Genomic DNA, 19,971 nt, shown 5'->3' with positions numbered 1-19,971 from the left:
TCTGCTTTGTGGCCTCAGTCCAGAGTGGAAATACATCCCGCCACTTTTGGCTTAACCAGCAGCAAGAGTCTTCCACTACCTGCAGAGAGAGGCAGGCCCTACCAGGGTGCTTTGATGGAGAGATGAACTCATGAAGAGCGGGAGGAATGTCAATTAAGTTTGTAGAGAAGATAGTTTTCTGCATCACAAAAAACTATTTGGGAGATGGGGGGGGGGTGTCCGGCTTTTAGGGGTGAGGAGAAATTTGTGTCTAATGTAACATTTTTGGGAGGGAGCATTCATTTTGGAAGGTATTAATTTTGGGGTGAGGTGGGAGACAATTGACTGAGTGGAAGTGCATATGTTGTGGATTGAGCAGGATTTGCAGGGAGGGAAAGGGTTTGGAGAATCTTGCTTGTGGGGGAGCCATTCACAAATTGTCTCCAGCTCCAAGCAGGGTATCAAAAGTTGGCATTAGCATGGGAAGAATGAAGTCTGGAGAGGAAGTGAATGAAAGGGGGTGGGGAGAAGAGAGAGAGAAATTGTTAGCAATGAGCACAGCCAACTAACAGGCTTTCCAGTGCCTGGATGTGGCACAAGTGACTCTGCTGCCTAGCAACAGGCCCGAAGTGGCTGGAGCTAGTTCATGAAAATGAATATGCATGATTATGTTTCAAAGATGTAATGCATAAGAATATACTGTATGAAAGATTTATCCTATATAGGATATTGGCCTGCATGTGATGAGAACAGAGCAGATTACAGTACATTAAACCATAACTAAATGATTAGTCATTAGTTGTTAATTCAGTTATGTTTTTAATAGTAATATATTCACAGAAACAAAGGCGGGAGCTGACACTGAATCAGACACTTTTGTTGCTCGAGCTGATTTCATGCTATAACAATTCACGAGGGTAGTTTGAGTGGATCAGCTTATTACTGAAGCACTCTGTCCACCTGCACCACACGTACTAGTACAACAGGATGTTTAAGCTCTCTTTTTTAAAAAATGCCAGTATATCTTTTTTACTGACACAAAGTTTCCAAGGCATCTTTATGGAGCTGGAATGGGCTGTATCTGGTGGCTGATTTAGCCTATGATTTTCTATCTTTCCTGGTACTTCACTTTTCATTAACATTTCTTTTAGTTTCTTCCCATTGGTGTAATTTTAATGGATGAATTATAGTAACTTTTCTGAGAGGGGGAAAAGACGTATCTCTGATGCAAAATCTTTGCATGTACAAAATCCAAGTCAAGGAAAGTAGGGAGGGATCTCCAATAAAACTACAGCCCTCCTCCAATGCTGCCATATATTTACACATTTGCTGATAAGTTTTAAAACTAAAGATATCCCTGGTGCACACCCACTGACGCAAACCGGACTGTAACAGGAATTTGGAAGTATGCAAAGAATGCAGGATTGGGCACTGAAAACATTTTACTAATATATATATGATAAATACATTGGGGTAACTCATCTCAAACACCGTAGCACAGAAAAATGGCTAGTACAAACTAGCAGAAGTTGTAGGTCCTAACAGCAGTGAAGGAAAGGAGGTTTGAGATATGCACAACCACCTAGCAGCAACCACGACGATACTGGTAATTTATCCTGCAATTATATTACATATCTTGGAATTCGACCATTCCATTACCTGTATTATATTCCTTGTTTATACCTTGTTTATATTCTTTGATTCATTGTAACCAAGGCCCTGGAAGTAAGCAGCAGAACAGTCTTAGGGGAAAAACAGTAAAATAAGCAGCTGTACATAGAGAAATAATGAGAAGAAGATAGCATGAAGAGAAAGAACTGATAACAGGATAGTTTTAGAAAGAAAAAAAATATAAAAGTTAAATAAATAAGCTTTGATCAGTATAGAAATATTAGTGTGAGGAAAGCCCAGGCACTAAAATAAAGAGACTGAGCAAAATGGAGAGAGAGAGAGAAGGAAAGGACATGCCAACTGAAAGAAAAAAGTAAAGAACACCAGAAAATAGGAATTTATGGTAACAAATTATCTAAAAAAAAAATTATTAAACTGTTTGCTAACAAAAGAGACCATAGATCAAAGCTAGGTCAAGTAACAATAGCAGTGAAGCTGCAGCAACATGGGTTGTGGCTGTTCAAGTAGTCACCTAAGGTCCGTGGCGCGCAGAGCTCAGGTTAGACCAGCACCTTTGCTTTTTCTTAATATTCTTTTTAATCTCACCACACAAACTGAAATACTGTGGATATCAGTGTTTCACAGTGAATTCACTCACTTGCCATTCTCTGTTCTTTGTTTAGCAAAACAAAGAAGGAAATTCAACTTTCAGAAGTCAATTAACATACAAATTTAATGCAAAGAAAACAGGCAGGAAAAATCATTCCAATAGCACCATCGTATGTTCCCAGAGCACGTATGTTACATAGCATACGCACCAGTATAAAATATTATATATGCACAAGTGGTCCTAGTTATAGTTACTGTGGGAACCATAACAAAGTCTCAAAGTGCCAGATTTTCAAAAGAGCTCAGCACACTGTAGAGCCCATTGTTTTCAATTGGATTTTTCACATCCATTCATTCTACAGGAGGTACCATTTTTCTGTATCCTATCTGTGCCATCATGCTGTTAGCGCTACCATTACTATGAAAACAGTGTGCCTTCCCACATCCAGAATGTCCATAAAACAACCCTTTTATATCTGACATGCATAATAAGCTCGTTTGCATCAATTGAGCCATCAGGAGTTCTCTGAAATCAGTTCAGCCAGTTCTCTATCCATAGAGAGCAACTGATTGAGGCATTTGTAAATTACAATTGGCATGATTCTATGCATACAGAACTGATCATCGTCCCAGTTCCTGCAATCATGTCCTGACATTTGATTAAATTTGTAGCTTAGTCTTCTGGTTTGTTAATCTCGCCCTCTATCATCTTGCAGTCATCAGGTATCTGCAGTTGTCAGATAATTCATCGCTTTTCTATTACTATGTTACTTTTGGACTTTTCTCCAAAATCATTTCCTCTATTTTTTGTGTGTTTTGTTTTGGAGTGAGTATGATATATTGGTTTGCTTTTAATGGGCCCCTGAGCTATTTCACATTAACAGACAAAATAGGGATTTGATCAGCAAGAAACAAATCACATATCAAAAAAAGAACCCAGCTTTTACTTTGAACAGTCTCTTGACTCCTAGCACAGTTTACAGAATCTTTAAGTCAATTTAAAATATTCACTGTACAAGTTTTTTAAATTTAAAAGAGTACAAACCCATGAAACAAGTAAAACATGTAATTCCTGACTTTATGTTAAAAATATAGCAAAGTGGTGGTCAGTGATTTAGCATGAGTTTAGTTCATCAAGACTTAAGAAAGATTAGTTGTGTATAGAATAGTGAAGTTTATGAGGAAACAGTTTTCTCATCCCATCCACTTTATAGATCATATGAATACTATAAACACACAACGAAATAAACTAGATACTATATTGAAAACTAAATTGCTGGACCCAATCCTGCAGGCCTTCTGCAAACAAAGGACATAATGGATATTTAACATTAGTCCATATTTAGGCACCTAAATCAGTGACCTTCTCTTCAGAACTGTTATGCCCCAAACCATTTGCTATTACAAAAATAGCAGAGACATTTTTCTAACAGCTCTGCAGAGAAAATGGTTGTGGATAGGAAGTGGAAATAGTTCATAATGAGGATGAATCTCTGTTCCAGTGAAAATTTGTTTGGATTTGATTGAGTTGAAAATTGCACTTTGCTCTTGCTTTTAGTGTTTTTTCACTAAACTTTCACACCTAATGAAAAATTCACTGCACACTGTTGTGTTTGACTAACTCAGCTGCACGGTGAAAAGGGAGTGAGGGCTTGCAAGCCAAGAGTCTCTTTCTTCAGCCCCTGCATGAAAAAAGTTTAGTAATCTAAGATTCTAGAGTGTCTAAGATTCACAAAAATAGAATGAATCTTGAGGATCTGGTAATATATAAAGGGTTTAGGGAGGGTTGCTGTGCAATTTGGAAGGGAGTAGGAGGGAACCAAGCTCTGATGCATTTCTGTCGCTCTACAACTCCTATCATTCACAGGAGTCGGGCTCCCACCTTGGACCTCCAGGATTTTCAGTGGTGTCCTGCCAAATTTTTCTAGACTATGTAACTTATATGTTACTGACAAAGGTTTGCAAGCTAGCAGTGTTTTGAAGTCCTGGAGACTGAAATTTCTAGTCTTTGAAAAGAAAAAGGAAATTCCAGGCAAAAAATACTTTAAACACTAAAAAGTCAGGAAATACCAAAATCAAAGTTGCACATTCAGCCTTAACTGTGCCTACTTGTGTATTTGCATGATGATTCAGTCTTTACCTGATCACGTTTGGCATTTTCTGGCTTTTGAGTGCTTAAGCATACTGTCTTACCATGCCCTTAACGTAGCTTTCATCTGGAATTGTAATATGTATAGATGCTATTTTATTTATTTACCGTTCCTTTGGCAGCTGTCCTTGATCTATTCCCTCTTCCCACTCATGAGTGCTTTCAGCAAATAGATATTTGGCTGATATAACAATGAATCTCTGAAGTGCTGACTTTTTAAATGTTAGAGCCCAAAGGGTGGAAATCAAGTTGTAAGCTCTGCTATAAGAGGTAACAGACCGTATCTTAATCTTTCACTAGAGGCAGGTTCTAATCTTTTAGACTGCAACTGTGGAGCTCTCTCACTGACATCATGTCTCATCCTTTGTGTTTGTTACTATACATTGCTGCTTTCAGGACCATGTCATTCTCTCTCTGAGCCAAATTCTGTTCATGTCACTGTTGAAGTCAGGGGAGCAACAGAGAATGTGGCCTTTTGTCTTTAAGAACAATTAACATAATTCATCAGAACAGGAGCCATATTTCTTCTGTCACAAAGGCCACAGTCTACATAGTGGTTAGGTCACAAACACTTATCATTAAGGTGCAGTCATACTCTCGGAAGTGACTGTAAAAATGGCATTCAGGAGGTCCAAATTTACTGGCTAATCGATGACTTCCAGATCAAATTTGCTCAATTTTAATTTTTAAAAAGGTATTTTCTAACTGCCAAGCTCTTCAAACTCAACTTGGAATAAAAAATTGAGCTGAGTTCTTTACTACTCATGTACCAATACTGAAGATTCTGCAGTCAAATTCTGTCCCATCACACCCATGCGAGTCCATTGTCTTCACATTTTACTTTGTTACTCAAGTGTAACTGAGGACAGAACATGGTTTTCCAGCTTCTGTTGCTGATGCACAAGCCAGAATAGGCTCAGTCTCTCTCTCTCATTAGTGTTAATTTTGCAGTGCTAAAAAGGATTAAAAATATGTTTGGCCACTAAAGTGATCCGTTCTAAGAAGAGTTTAGAGAACTCTCTGAAGTGTCAGGTTTGCCTGTGGAATTTTTTAAACTGAGCAGTTTTGACAAACTAGCCTTAAATACTTAGAAACATTGTCTGAAATTCTTCTGCATTTCCTCTTACAAACTATTAATAGGGATAAATTCCCAATATTGCAAACCAGAAGCACAGAAAATTAATACAAGACCAAGAGCAATTTGTCTTGTTCTCCTTTAAATTATGAATGATTAAACTAAATATAATCAACAGCAAGAATTATTAATCTATTTTTAATATGATAAAGGGCCTCATTCAAATCTGGTGTAAAGGTGATCAAAGTTACGTGAGGACAGACTTCTAAAGGACCAGTTTGGGTGCCCAATGGTTAGCAGCCACAGCAACTGACTTCAGTAGTACTTGAGTTGAAGTCAACTCATGTTCACCAGTGTTCATGAAAGAGTCACAATCTGACCCAAAGTGTCCACCATCTCCATCCTGAGTTTAGACATAAACTGTGAATCTTGAATCCCCTTAATCCCTCGTATCAGTATAATTATTTAAGCAAAATGGTGTAGTAAATCCCAATCTAAAAATTTTAAATTTAACTGTACAGCCACCCCTATTTAAAATTCATTTCCCATTAACCTTCATCTTTCTATGTAGTGAAACACGCTGTAACTTTAGGTCCACACCTCAGCTGGCCTTCTCGCTCTGGTTTTAGTATTGCATTATTGCCTGTATTCATAATATCTGCTTAACAAATCAAATTCACATCAACCCAATTAATCTCACACCTCTAATTGCATGCTGTATATACAAGTCCTACATGAAAGCGATGAAGCGATCTATCGAAGTCTGACAACATCTGAGCTGTTATTCAGAATCAGGATGCATAAACAGATACCCTACTTCAAATAACAGGGTATGTGGGCTATGTAGAATGGCATTTGCCCAAAGAGTAAGTGCTTTAAATTTTAGGGAGGTATTTTTCAGAGATATCAAAGTAGCTTAATCTGCATTAAAAACAAAAAACAAAACTAAATTTAACCTTAACTATGAAGCCACAATTGGCACTTTCATAAAAATTTAGCTTGAGCTTTTAGTTACTTCTGACATCTTTAATTTCCTTAGCTTTTGTCCTGACAATATTTGATTCTGTTTCTCGCTGTCACACCATGTTAACATTCAGGGTATATTGTATTCTTTATATACACAGTTTAAGTGGTGTTCATATTGTAATTAGAGTTGAGCAAATCTTTTCGGTTGCATTTTGCACTGAAAAATTTGAGAGTCAGTGACATCAAAACATTTGGCTGAACTGTCTCCGTGTCTTTAAAATTGTTTGTCTGAATTGTTTTTTGTTTTGTTTTTTTAAAAAGAAAAGACAGTCAAAATGATTCTTTTCAGTATTTTCAAATTGAAACATTTGATTTTTTGATTCATAATGATTTTTGGTTTTGAACCTCCCTTCAATTTCATATAAAATAAAAAATGTAAAGAAAATTGCTCACAATCAAAAGAAATGAATTTTTTCTACTTTGAAATTTTTCAAAATTTTTTGCAAATCAGTTTTGTGTTGATAAAATGAGTTTGTCTTTGGTGTTTCGGAATTGCCAGCAAATTGAAAAATCAGTTATTTGCACAGATCTAGTTGTGATACAAATCAACAAAAGCAAAGGAATTCAAAAGGTGTTTGTGGCACTCTAGTCTCAATTCATCCTCCCGTTTCTTAGTGGCTGTAGCACATGCCATACTAAACTTCAAGCAACAGTCTGAGATCTAAGTAATGCATTGGAAGAATGAGGTATAGCATTTAAGCATCTGTTGTGTAAATACTACTGATGGATGTACCTTGGCAGGTACAGAGTTTTTGCTGAAAACCCTTAAGGGGTGTATTAAACCTCTAAAAACTTTATTTAAGTCATTTAGGAATTAATCTGATCATATAGACGTGTTGCTTTTCCTTGTTGATAGTAATATAAAATATTCTAAGCACTTGTAGACCAAAACTGTAGTCTTTACTCAGGCAAACATCAAATGATCCACATCTGCTCTGATAGCACAGTGTTTGAGACATTTATACTGTAAAGTCTGCTATGTGAGTAAACCATAAAAGGTACTAACTATAGCATGTAGCCTTCAAAGTTGTTGACATCTCAAGGCCTTCTTTCCACTTCACCTGCAGCATGTGAGCTTCTTGTACCTCGGAACATGTACAGTTACATTTTGAATAACCCATCATTTAGGCAATGTTTAGGTTTAAGCCTCCAGGATCATAAAAGGCACACAGGCCACCCATATTTCCCAATGGAATGCAATCACGGTCAGTTTCTGCAGTCTAATTTAAAACACAATCTTCTGTTTATCAGCAATAAAGGTATATTTTTTAAATTCCTAATGTTATTAAAATAAACAGTTTAGCTTCACTTAAAATTCCTTTCAACTCTGATTCTCATTTCTTCACTGGTTAGCCCCTCTCAGTAGGGAGAAGCAACACAAGAGAGCTCCCAGCTGGAAGATTATGATTAAATTAATCTGGGTAGGTTTAGTTACCTGGGTTAGCTAGAATATATTGGAGTTCACTGAGTGAAAATTAAGCTTTCTTCTATTACGGATTCACAGATCTGTGTGCAACCATGAGCATGGCTGTACATTTTTTGTCTCAGGTTGCCTGTTTTGTTTTTAATGGGGTAGATTTATTCTAGTAACACCACCACCACCTATTTATAGAATTTTTTACATTGCACCTCACTATAGTATCAATTTCTTTCTGTCCTACCCTCAGTAGATAAGGAAAACAGTTGATCACAGTCCTTTTTGTAACAACCTTTTACATATTTGGAGCTGTTCTCCTCTTTCCCCACTCAGCCTCTCTTCTGTAGACTAAACATGCCCAATTCTTTCAACCTTTCCTCATAGCTCATGTTTTCTAAATCATTGACATTTTTACTGCTCTCTTCTATACTCTTTCCCGTTTGTCCACAACTTTCATAAAGTGTGATGCCAAAACAGTACAAATAACTACAGCAGAGGCCTCACCAATGCCGACTAGAGTGGAACAATTATCTCCCATGTCTTACATACAACACTTCTGTTGATACATCACAGAATTACATTTGCCTTTTTGCAAAAAGCATTACACTATTGATTCATCTTCAATTTGTGATCCACTACAACCTCCAATTCCTTTTCTGCAGTACACTGCCTATCTAGCTGTTCTCCATTTTGTATTTATGCATTTTATTTTTTCTTCCTAAACACATTGCTTTACATTTCTCTTAATGAATTTATTGATTTCAGATCAATTCTTCAATTTATCAAGACTGATGGAAATTCTAATCCTGTCCTCCAAAATACTTGCAAACCCTTGCAGCATGGTGGTGGTCACAAATTTTTATTAGTATAACCTCTATTTTAGTCATTTATTAAAATATTAAATACCAACCCAGAATAGACCACAACAGAACCCCACTAGATACATCCTCCCAGTTTGACAACAAACCATTGAAAACTACACTTTGAGTATGGTTTTTCAACCACCTTGTCATTATTTCATCTAGACTATATTTTCCAGTTTGCTTATCACAGGGGACTGTGTCAAAAGCCTTATTAAAGTCCAGATATATCACCTTTGCTTCTTTCTCCATATTCATTAGTCTGGTTACCATGTCAAAGAAGGAAATTAGATTGACTTGGCATGATGTGTCCTTGACAAATCTACCCAGGCCAGAGCCTTCCTCCCGCAGCCTCGGTTTGAGGCTATGGCCGCGAATATCGCCCAGCTACACAGGTGCCCCACGACAACAGCCAGGCACTGCCTGCAGCTGTTAGGGCACCTAGCGGCCTGCACATATGTGGTGAGGCTGGCTCACCTCAAACGCAGGCCACTCCAAGCATGGCTGGCCTCGACGTATGCACCAAGCAGACACCCCTTGAACAGGGTGGTCACGGTTTCCCCAGGGGTCCTAGCCTCACTGGACTGGTGGAGGACTCCCGGGGCAGTGTTGAAAGGAGTTCCCTTCAGGGATCTGGCCCCATCGGTCACCCTGATCTCAGATGCCTTGGACGTGGTGTGGGTAGCCAACATCAGTGCCGACCTGAGCACCCAGGGGCTGTGGTTGGAGGAGGAGAAGAACCTCCATATCAATGTAAGAGAGCTCAGGGCAATCCGGTTGGCCTGCAGGTGTTCCTCAGATTCCTGAGGGGCAGGATGGTTCAGGTCCTGACAGACAATACTGCAGCCATGTTTTACATGAACAGGCAGGGGGGAGCATGCTCTTCAGCTCTCTGCCAGGAGGCCATTCGACTGTGGGACTTCGCAGTGAGGCACGACTTTCACTTATCTGCCTCTCACCTCCCAGGGGTCAGGAACAACGAGGCAGACCACCTCAGCAGGTCGTTTCTACCCCACCACAACTGGTCACTGCACCCAGAGGTGGTGACTTTTGTTTTCCGCAAGTGGGGTGTTCTCCAACTGGACCTGTTCGTGTCGTCGTGGAACAGGAAGTGCCCGAGGTTTTGCTCGCTCCAGGATCGCGAGCTGGGCTCCATCTCTGACATGTTCCTCATGTATGTGTTTCCCCCCCATTCCGCTCCTGCCCAAGAGGGAAAGAGCAGACATAATACTCATTACCCCAGCCTGGCCAAGACAGCACTTGTACAGTATGCTGCTGGACCTGTCAATCGCCCCAGCAGTGGAGCTCCCGAGACGACATGACCTGCTCTCCCAGGACCAGGGTCGTCTGCTCCGCCTGGACCTGGACTCCCTACACCTGATGGCCTGGAGGCTATGTGGCTGACGGAGGGGGAGAGAGCCTGCTCAGCACAGGTCCAACAAATTCTCTTAGGCAGCAGGAAACCTTCAACACAGGTCGTGTACTGGGCCAAGTGGAGAAGGTTTACCTGCTGGGTGGAGTCCTGGGGCATCCCACCGAGCTGCTTGCCTATCCTGGAGTATCTACTCCAGCTGAAGCTCCAGGATTTGGCGCTAGCCTCTCTGAAGATCCACCTGGAGGCTATATCTGCTTTCCATCAGCCACTAGAGGGGAGATCCCTGTTCTCCCACCCCATGTCAGTCAGGTTCCTCAAGGGGGTGGAGAGGCTTTACCCGCAGGTCCGTGATCCGGTGCCTCCCTGGGATCTAAACCTGGTCCTCTCCAGACTAACGGGGGCCCCCTTCAAGCCCATGGCTACATGCCCACTGCCTGTCCTATCATGGAAGGTAGCCTTCCTGGTGGCCATTACCTCGGCTAGGAGGGTTTCCAAGATTAGAGCTTTGACCTCGGAGCCCCCCTACACCGTGTTTTATAAAGACAAGGAGCAGTTGAGACCCCATCCAGCCTTCCTGCCTAAGGTGGTCTCCCAATTTCACTATAACCAAGACATCTTCCTCCCCAGTGTTTTTTCCAAAACCACAAGGGTCGAAGGAGGAGCGGAGATGGCACTCCCTGGATGTCAGGCAGGCCCTGGCCTACTACATCGACAGGACAAAGCCGTTCCAGAAGTCGACGCAGCTGTTCGTTGCAGTGGCTGAGCGGATGAAAGGCTCACCTGTCTCTACCCAGCGCATCTCTGCATGGATCACCGCCTGCATTAATTGCTGCTACGAGCAGGCAAATGTACTGCTTCCAGGGGCCGTTTCAGCACACTCAACCAGAGCCCAGGCCTCGTCTGCGGCCATCCTGGAGAGGGTGCCCCTGCAAGACATCTGCAAAGCTGCCACCTGGTAATCGGTGCATACCTTCACGTCCCACTATGCCATCATGCAGCAGGCGAGAGAGGACGCGGGATTTGACAGAGCCATGCTGAGGAGAGCAGCTCACCAGTAACTCCTACGCACCTCCAAGGTATGGCTTTTTAATCACCTATATTGGAATGGATATGAGCAATCACTCAAAGTAGAAAACAGGGTTACTTACCAATAACTGTTGTTCTTCGAGATGTGTTGCTCATATCCATTCCACACCCACCCTCCGTCCCCACTGTCGTAGTCGACAGAAAGAAGGGACTCCTGGGGGCATTTAAGCCGACCCTACGGGGTCTGCTAAGGGGAAAAAAAGTTCCGGGAACCAGTGCACGGTGGCATGCTCTCACCTATAACGAATGGATATGAGCAACACATTTCGAAGAACAACAGTTACTGGTAAGTAAGTAACCCTGTTTTTTCAGAATGCACAACAAAAAGCCATTGGCAGCCAAGCTGCACAATAAGAAATTTGCACCTAAGGTATAACGTGAGCTTTGCTCACCATAATCAGATCCTCCTTTATGAAGAGATTTGTCGCATGGATTTATGGAGCTCTGACCTATATACCTTCTGGCTTCTCTCATTCAAGACAAAGAAAAAAAAATTAAAAACCAGAAGTCTTCAGTTTTTTTGAATGTCATTTGCTACAGCATGCACATCAATATTCATAGGGATCTTAGTGGATGAAGAAGGCTATGCCAGGAATAAAAATATATATTAAAGACAGAAGTGTATATTGATTCTGAGCCGTATTATTCAGGACTTAATGCTCTATGATTGGCTAAGGCTGTAGTTTCTCATTCTTTACATTTTCCCCATTTTGTTTATTATTGTTATCCATTTCTTGTTAGAAAGAACAGACCAAAATGAAATTAAAGAGCTCTTTCTGGCATCTCAGGAAGTCATTAAGTTCCACTTTCCACTAACTAATGGCACTTCACAATTAACTTTCAAAAAACCTAAGCATTGATCAGGCTAATGCAAATTGAAACTTGCACTAAAAATAACTCAGAAAGAGGCAAGCACAGGAAATACTTATTGTAGTTTCCAGATCCAAATGTGATTCACAAAGGACATGGATATGAAATGAATGGAAGACAGAAAAAAACCCATTAAATTTAGTAACAGCTACATCAGACTCTAAGCTATAACAGTCCACTCTTCTTCTTCATGCTCACATAGCATAGGAATGGATGTTATTTTAGGGCCCAGTTCTGCTCTTTTGAAAGTCATTGAAAAGCTCCTTTCAGATTTTGATAGCTTACTGATGGTATTCTGTTTCTTATATCCCCCTTAAGGAAGGAAAAGGCCAAGATTCTGTACACACTTATAGCCCAGTCAGGGTTCTTATTTTACCTTAGATAACTATATTCTGTTGCAATTGTTTTCTAATTATCTTGTGTGCCGCCAGTTTAACGCTTGGGGAAAAATCTTGTTTATTTTACATTAATACAGCAATAGTTACCAGATCACTTTTTTTTTTTTTTTGCGCAAATTCCTCTTTGATATCCAGTTTCGAATCCCTCTCACTTCTGCTGCTGAACATTTTGATTTTGCCACTAGTATTGTTTTAGTCTTTTGCTGAATGATTCAGGTGAGGCACTGATAGAAAGCTTTACCTGCAATGCATTGCTATTATAGATTTGTGGTAAATACCATGGCCCAGATCCTCAAAGGTACTCACTCAGGTGTTGCTCCACTCTGTTTTGCAAGGCCTTACACCCCTGGATATGTCTACACAGCAGTGAAACTCCCAGGCTGGCCTGGATCAGCTGACTTGGTCTCACATCACTTGGGCTGCAAGATTGCAGTGTAGGCATTCAGACTTAGGCTGGAACCCGAGCCCTGGGACACCGTGAAAGGATAGGATTCCAGAGCCAAGGCTTCAGCCTGAGCCCAAATGTTTACACAGCAATTTTACAGCCCCATAGCTCAAGCCGCACCAATCTGAATTAGCTGACCTGGGCCAGCCACGTGTGTTTATTTGCTGTGTAGGCATATCCTAGGTGGCCTATTGCCTAGTGCAATCGTCAGCCCCAAGCAAGGCTCTCCATACAATGCCTGGGGAGAAGTAGGCATGTAAAACAGTGAACCACGGAAGCCTGCAAGCAGAGTAGGGAACTACCTAAGATAGCCAGAAGTGAAATCCAGGGGATTTAGGTGCCTAAATGGCTGACCTGGGGTATGTGGCTAATGGGTGAAAAATAGGTTCCTCTCTCCAATTGGGATCTTCTGCTCTGAACCATCCCCTGGAATTAGGCATCTAAGCCAGGCCAGCCACTTAGGTAGCCAATGCCCCAGCAATCAAAAACCACACACTTTCTTGCTCTCTTCTGCTCATGCTTGATACTTCTCTCACCATCACCCTTCTTTTCTCTGTGCAGGTTCTCTGCTGCTCCCCAATATTGATGGCGTGCATCCAATCCTCCTGCTGTGGGGTCTGACAGGTATCAGGATTTAGGCACACTCAGAGCACACCTATGGCATTGGGGCTGGCTGGCAAGATAAATTAGTCAAGGGAAAGCCTAAGAATCCTCCTTCATGGCCTTTGGGAACTTGGGTCTGAGCTAGGGCTCCAAGTAGCATTAGCTGTGGGTGGCATTAGTGCTTAGGCAGCTTTTTGAATGCTGACTAGCAGAAATTTAGGGGCCTAGGATATCACAAGGCAGCTGAATGGCAGTTCTGAAAAGATCAGTGGTGCCTAAAGATGATATTGGGATCTCGAAGAGGCAGACAGGTTCCTAAATAACCTGAAGGATCTCATCCTAATAAACTAATGTACTTCAGTGGCAGACATTGCTTTTGTGATTAAGAACATTGTAATAGTAATAACATTATCAACAAAAGAAGGCAGAGAAAACACACTGCTTAGGTTATAATGCTCAGCTACAATTATTAGTGCATCTTCTTTGAGCCACTGTACTCTCAGCTCATGGTTAGCCAAGTGCCAACATCCTGCAGCATTCTCTGTTCTTCCTAGGACACTATATGTATGAAGCAGTTTGTCTTATGGCTACCCATGCAGCTATACTTTTATTCCACTCTTTATTACTCTCTGTTCACAATCCAAGTTATTACATAGGCTAACCAGACATTTATGTACACACACTGAATAGTTGCTACATCTATCCTTTTGTGACTGAATTCTAGAGAATCACGTTGAGTGCCAATGGAAGTCTGAATTGAATGCTTGTACTCAAGGTTAGTTATTACAGCTTTACAGGAAGCTAGAGTATGAGCACGAAACCAAAAGAGCTTTTAAATCAGCATTATGTTATGATCTTGTCAAAGCATATAAGTTAAGTACAGCCTTGTCAGGTCAGTAATTGCAGATGGGAGATCTCCCAGGAAAACCTAGCTGCCACAAAAAGTGGTATTGGTGACTCAGTAGGTGGCATTCTTAATAGCTAATACTTCGTACTTCTGTAGTACCTTTCATTCAAGAGGCTTCAAAAATACTAACACAGATTTCTCTAAAATTTTACAACACTCCTCTGAAGTAAGGGATATATAGAGATCACATCAATACTGAAATTCAACCATATCTAGGGTAAAAACAAGGCAACCTTTTAACAGTACACAGCAATGCTACACAACCATTTAGGTTAGGAATATGGAATACTATATCAATTGAAGTTGCATGGAATTTAGGTAGGCAGAGAGTACAGCAATTACTTGAGCTGGAATTTTGGTTGATCAATTAATCCGACACCTTTTCTTATAAGAAAAAAGCCACGGGGATCATTAGTGTCCACAAATTGTCAAAACCTTAGTTTTACATTTCCTCTGAAAGAGGACACTTCCAGCAGCACAGCATGCTAGAGACTGCAGGGGAAAGTGCCCCCTGCTGAAACACCAACATCCTTTCCTGCAGCACCCTTTGCTTTCTGTGAGGTTTCCTGTGCAAGAACTAACCTGTTCTAAGCCTGGCTATGCTCAGCTTGTGAAAGCAGACAGGATCCCAGCATGAGGTGGTAGAATTATTATTAGGACTTATTTCTAAAGAATGGAGTCTGTGCCACAACAGCCAAATCAGTCAGTCTACCAAAAATCAATACTGGCATATTTGAGAGATTATGTGACTATGAGTCATTCATTTAATACAATTACTGTGATGTTTTTACTGGAAAGTAGTTACATTCCACAAATTCTCAATGTTTTTTCTGGAAAGAGACCTATAATGTGAATGAAACATCATATTTCTTTTTGCTTATATGTCTGGTTTCACACCAACCACTCAAGTCTGATCATCCCTGTAAGAATTCAGAATTTTTGTCAAAAGCCAAACCAGGGACATATAATAATCTGTTTAGTCAAAGGCAACAGTTATCTATAGCTTTTGGAAACTCTGTGGCAGTATTAAAGTGCTACCTTAAAATATTCACATTTAGTAGAATATGGATCAGCTGAAAACAAGCTACTATCACCAGCCTGAGCATATCAAACAAGCTCTCCACTCACTGCATTGGCTTCCCATAGATAATTGCATCAAATTCATGTCTATTGCCTAATAATACATCCTATTGGCCAACTATTTTAAATGTCTTCCCTCTGTTATACCAGAGGAAATCCCCTTGGGTAACAGAGGGCAGAAGTGAGCTCGGTAATTCTGAATTTATTAACAGCTCTATTAGTATGTGAGGAAGTATAGAATCCAGCTCACTCTCCCAAATCTGTTTCTCCTGAACAGCCAAATACAGTGACATTTCTATATGACTACAGTAAGCCAGTAAGACTTAATACACACAGGATGCATATTTTACAAAGTCAATTTTCAGAGTAGAATCACAATAACTTTAAATTTCCTGAGTTTTGCAAGGTTACAATCTTGCAATTAACATTTCTATAGCATAGCATTTCATACAGAATTGAAGTGAATGTCAACCAATGAACAAGGCCCTCACTGAATGTGAGAACGATTCTTTATTGTGATGGTTATGACAACCACTAAACAAACAGCTGAGATCAATTTTTAAGCAGCTAAGGCCTTGTATAAGGCCACTACCCTGTACTCTGGGGGAACTCTAGAGCCCAGGTAAAGCCCCCTGCCACTTACAGAAACTGCAGACAGGAGTCATCCAGAGACTTCCAGCTACTCAGAGCAGAAGCAGCCAAATTAGGGACCTTTGCACATTCAAAAAAAACTTTGTATGGTGTTGAGTGGACTCTCTCTGCCTTGTGCTGATTGGTGTTTGGTCCAATCCTCTCCATCCCACACCCTCAGTCTCTTCACTTCAGCTTCACTCTATGCCTGCCCTGACTCTCCAATCCCGTCCCATTTAGCTTAAGCCCTCCTAATTAAATCCACCATAAAAAACCAACCAAACCAATTCATGGAATTGGTATGATTTTGCTGCCATCACACTATTCACTCTGCTTGTGTGTTCTACCCCTTCTTCCAGCCTGTTTCTGTTTTGTCTACTTAGATTATAAACTCTTCTGGTAGGGGGACTGTCTACTACTCTGTGATTGTACAGTGCCTAGCACACTGGGGCCCATTCTTGGTTGGCTCTTAAGCACTATTGTAATAAACATGATTAATAATAATAGTCTACACACAAAAGCTGTACCATTTTAATTATCCCAGTATAGCTGAAGAAAGTAATATAACCTCCCTAGTGTGAACGCAGTGCTTTATACCAGTAATGTTTATTCCTGTAGAGAAAGAGGAATAGGCTATACTTGTTACAACTGCATCCATCTGAGTTGTACCAGTATAACTATTTTGGTTTAAAAAAAAAAAAAAAAATCATAAACCTAATCAGCGTTCTATTGGTACAAAAATCAGCCACTACTCTACACAAAAGAAAAAGAATCCCTGTAGCAGTGAGTTTTAGAGCCAGGGTCAACTGACTTGGGCTTTCACTGCAAAGCTAACAATAGCAGGGTAAACTTTTGGGTTTAAGTGGAGCCCAAGCTCCAGACTGAGTGGGAATGTCTATACTACTATTTTTAACCCCACAGCACAAGACCACATCAGCTGCTACTGTGACTTTTTTTCTTTTCCCCTTCTTCATAGATGAGCCCTGTGTGCTCTGCAGAACAAGCCTAACCACATTCATGTTAATCTATTACCTGGAACTTAAACTTCAAGAATCTCAGATGTTTAGCAGATCATAAGTATGTATTACTTTAAAGCTGCCTCACATAGGATCACTTAGTATGAAGTCAGGACCTTGCCTGAAACACAGGGAAAAGAGAAATGCTTTGATAATTTACTCTGTACCTACCTCTAAAAGATCCCTTTTTCATCTCCTGTATTGCCTGAATGGTTCTGAGTCAGATTGTCTTCTAATATACTCCTAAATCCCATCTGGCTTCTGTTTTTGCACAGGTGTGTGCCAGACAGCAATCCAGCTGAGGGCACAGATCTTTGACTACTAACTGATATCAGCTGATTCTTTGTTTCCCATAATTAGTGTGATCCAGGGATGCAAGGAGTTTCAATTTCAAACCCTAATTCAGAGTACTTTGCCTTACACCCCCATTAAACTATAAAAGCTTTTTCCTTATAGTTAGTCAGATCCTATTCTGACCACTGACTCTTAATAGCCTGGCTAATACACTCAAGATGAAAGTTTGCAGACAAGATCTCAGGCGAAGTCAATTTATTTTATCAAGTAATAATTTCAACCATTTAAAAAACAATATGGGCAAAACAAAATAAAATAGACAGTACATCCAGTTCTGAGGCTGTTGTGTGCTGTACAGATCAAAAATAGAAATCAAGCTGGAAGACAGAAAAAAGAATATTGCACAAGCTTAGGCCATAACATGGTCCCGTAATGTTTGGTATTTTAAAAAGAAAAAGAAAGAAAAAAAGAAAATGCCAGATATTATTCGTTGAAAAGTGGCCAGGGTTTAGGCATCTCAACTATTTAAAAAAAAAATTTTTTTTTTCTGGTGTATCCTCCACTGTTGGTTCTGCCTTCCCTCTACTATTTCCCCAAATATCTTACATGGACTAAGGCCAACATTGACTGACAAAACCAGTTACTCCCTACCTTTGTATTCCTATCTGTAAAATTATTTATAACAACTAAACAGTGCTAGCAATTGTGGAAATGCATATATCTATATCAACAATGCCATAAACTAGAGTACAGTTATCAGTGCTTCTGCCTTTTTGTTCTTTTCTGCACTCAGTTTTTGTGGTAATTTTAGTTATATTATTCATCATGTTTTAATTCAGCTTTCAAATGGATGAATGCACAGTTTATTAATTGGCAGAGCACTTTTTCTGAAATCATTGTTTTTTTAATCTTTACTGAGTTACATTAAATGTGCTTTAAAGAATACTCTAGTGCAGTTTTGTTCAAAGCATCACAAGAAACTAATTTAAGAAGTTTCCTCCACTCATTCCCCTACTTGAGAATATCAAAATATCTTTGTACCTGCAATGTTGAAAGGCCAAATTCTTCTGTCATTTTCACACACAAAAACCCTGGGGCTAGCCTACAGTAATTTGTCATGTAGAAGGCAGGTGCAGAGATCAAAATAGAGGATAGCCATTGGGAGTACGGGTGCACCTATGATCAGTTAGCTGGAGGCTGCAACTCAGCAAGGAGTCCTGGCTTCCCTTTGTGTTTCATGAATGCATCAGATAATAAAAACAACATGTTGTACCGAAGAAGCAAAAGAGTCCTTAGTTTACAACAAACCATAGTCCCAAGAGTAGACAGATTTAGGAATACCTGGACACAAGCTGTTGGTAAACAAAATAGTGGGTACTTCAAGCAGCCTGACAACTGAGAGCAGCTTGGATGTGCTCTCATTAGTTTCAGATGCCTCCCCCAATATAGTACAGCTGGAAGAAATGAACAGCTTAAAACCACTGCCTGAATGCTGGTTTAAAATGATAATGGTTAGCATCAACCAAACAACATTTCATAAGAGTTAGAAACATTTCAGACTGTGTCTAAAGAACTTAAAGAATTGCCCTCTACTTTTTAATTTCTTGGAAATTTTAATAAAGTTGGTTTCTGTAACCTCTGAGCAGGACTGTGTCCCCTTTCCGAGTTCTTGAAACTTCCCTTCCCTGTGCTCTCTCAGGCAGCTGGAACAAGGAACCTGCCCTACACAGAGAAAACCCAAACAAGGAAGTCTAGTTTTCTTGAGGGATGAGGACCAGAGTTTTTTTTTAAGGAGAATCAGGTTCCCTTTTTCATTAACTCCTGTTTTCTTTTCCGTTCTCCCTCTGCTCCTCTCAGTAATCTGGTCTTTAGGTTTATCTTGAGTAGATCCTCAATCAGCTGGCCCACGTCCTTCCTGCATTTGATCCCTATTCCAGTAAGATTGCCTAATACACAGAAAAAAGCTCAAGTGCTATGACTGGAACTGAGCAACCAAAGGCCAGGAAATTAAAGTTGTATCACATTCTCCCCATAAAAAATGTGTTTTCTTCACAACAAATTGTCAGTTTCACGTTTGCTGTGAAATCTGTGGTGATTGTGAAAATATTACATGCTTAGCACTAGAAGGAAGCATGAACTTCTGGGAGTGATGAAACATGCCGATCTTTGAACCATTCTAGATACATTAGATGGGTTTAGGGTGACCAGATGTCCCGATTTTATAGAAACAGTCCCACTATTTTCTTATATAGGCACATATTACCTCCAACCCCCGTCCCCATTTTTCACACTTGCTATCTGGTCACCCTAGATGGATTTAGCAGATTCCACTTGCTCACCAGAGTTTATGGTTATATATGTTGTCCCATGCCTTTTGGAATTCTCTGCAGCCAAGTGTTCCATAAAGCATTGATGATATTAGGATGAACATATTGTAGATTAAATTCTTACTTAGGGCACTGTGGATCAAGACCACAATGGCAGGTTTGGATGAGTTATGTAGCATGTCAGGGAGAAAAATAAAACAGAATAAAGCAGAAT

At 40.3% G+C, this 19,971-nt stretch overlaps 1 long non-coding RNA gene across 1 annotated transcript in view; it reads right to left on the bottom strand.

The window, feature by feature from the left end:
* Positions 1-17,381, bottom strand: part of LOC137166497 (uncharacterized) — a 67,865-nt gene extending 50,484 nt beyond the window's left edge. The window contains exon 1 of the long non-coding RNA XR_010923714.1: positions 17,308-17,381. This is a non-coding gene — a long non-coding RNA (uncharacterized lncRNA). The remainder of the gene's footprint in view (positions 1-17,307) is intronic.
* Positions 17,382-19,971: the final 2,590 nt, after the last annotated feature.

Source organism: Emydura macquarii, unplaced genomic scaffold (assembly GCF_026122565.2).
Source record: "Emydura macquarii macquarii isolate MOO-44397 ecotype Brisbane River unplaced genomic scaffold, CSIRO-AGI_Emac_v2 contig_2863, whole genome shotgun sequence".
Classification (NCBI taxonomy): Eukaryota; Metazoa; Chordata; order Testudines; family Chelidae; genus Emydura; species Emydura macquarii.
Note: the sequence above shows the minus strand (reverse complement) of the source record. Positions and strands in the feature narration are given on the sequence as shown.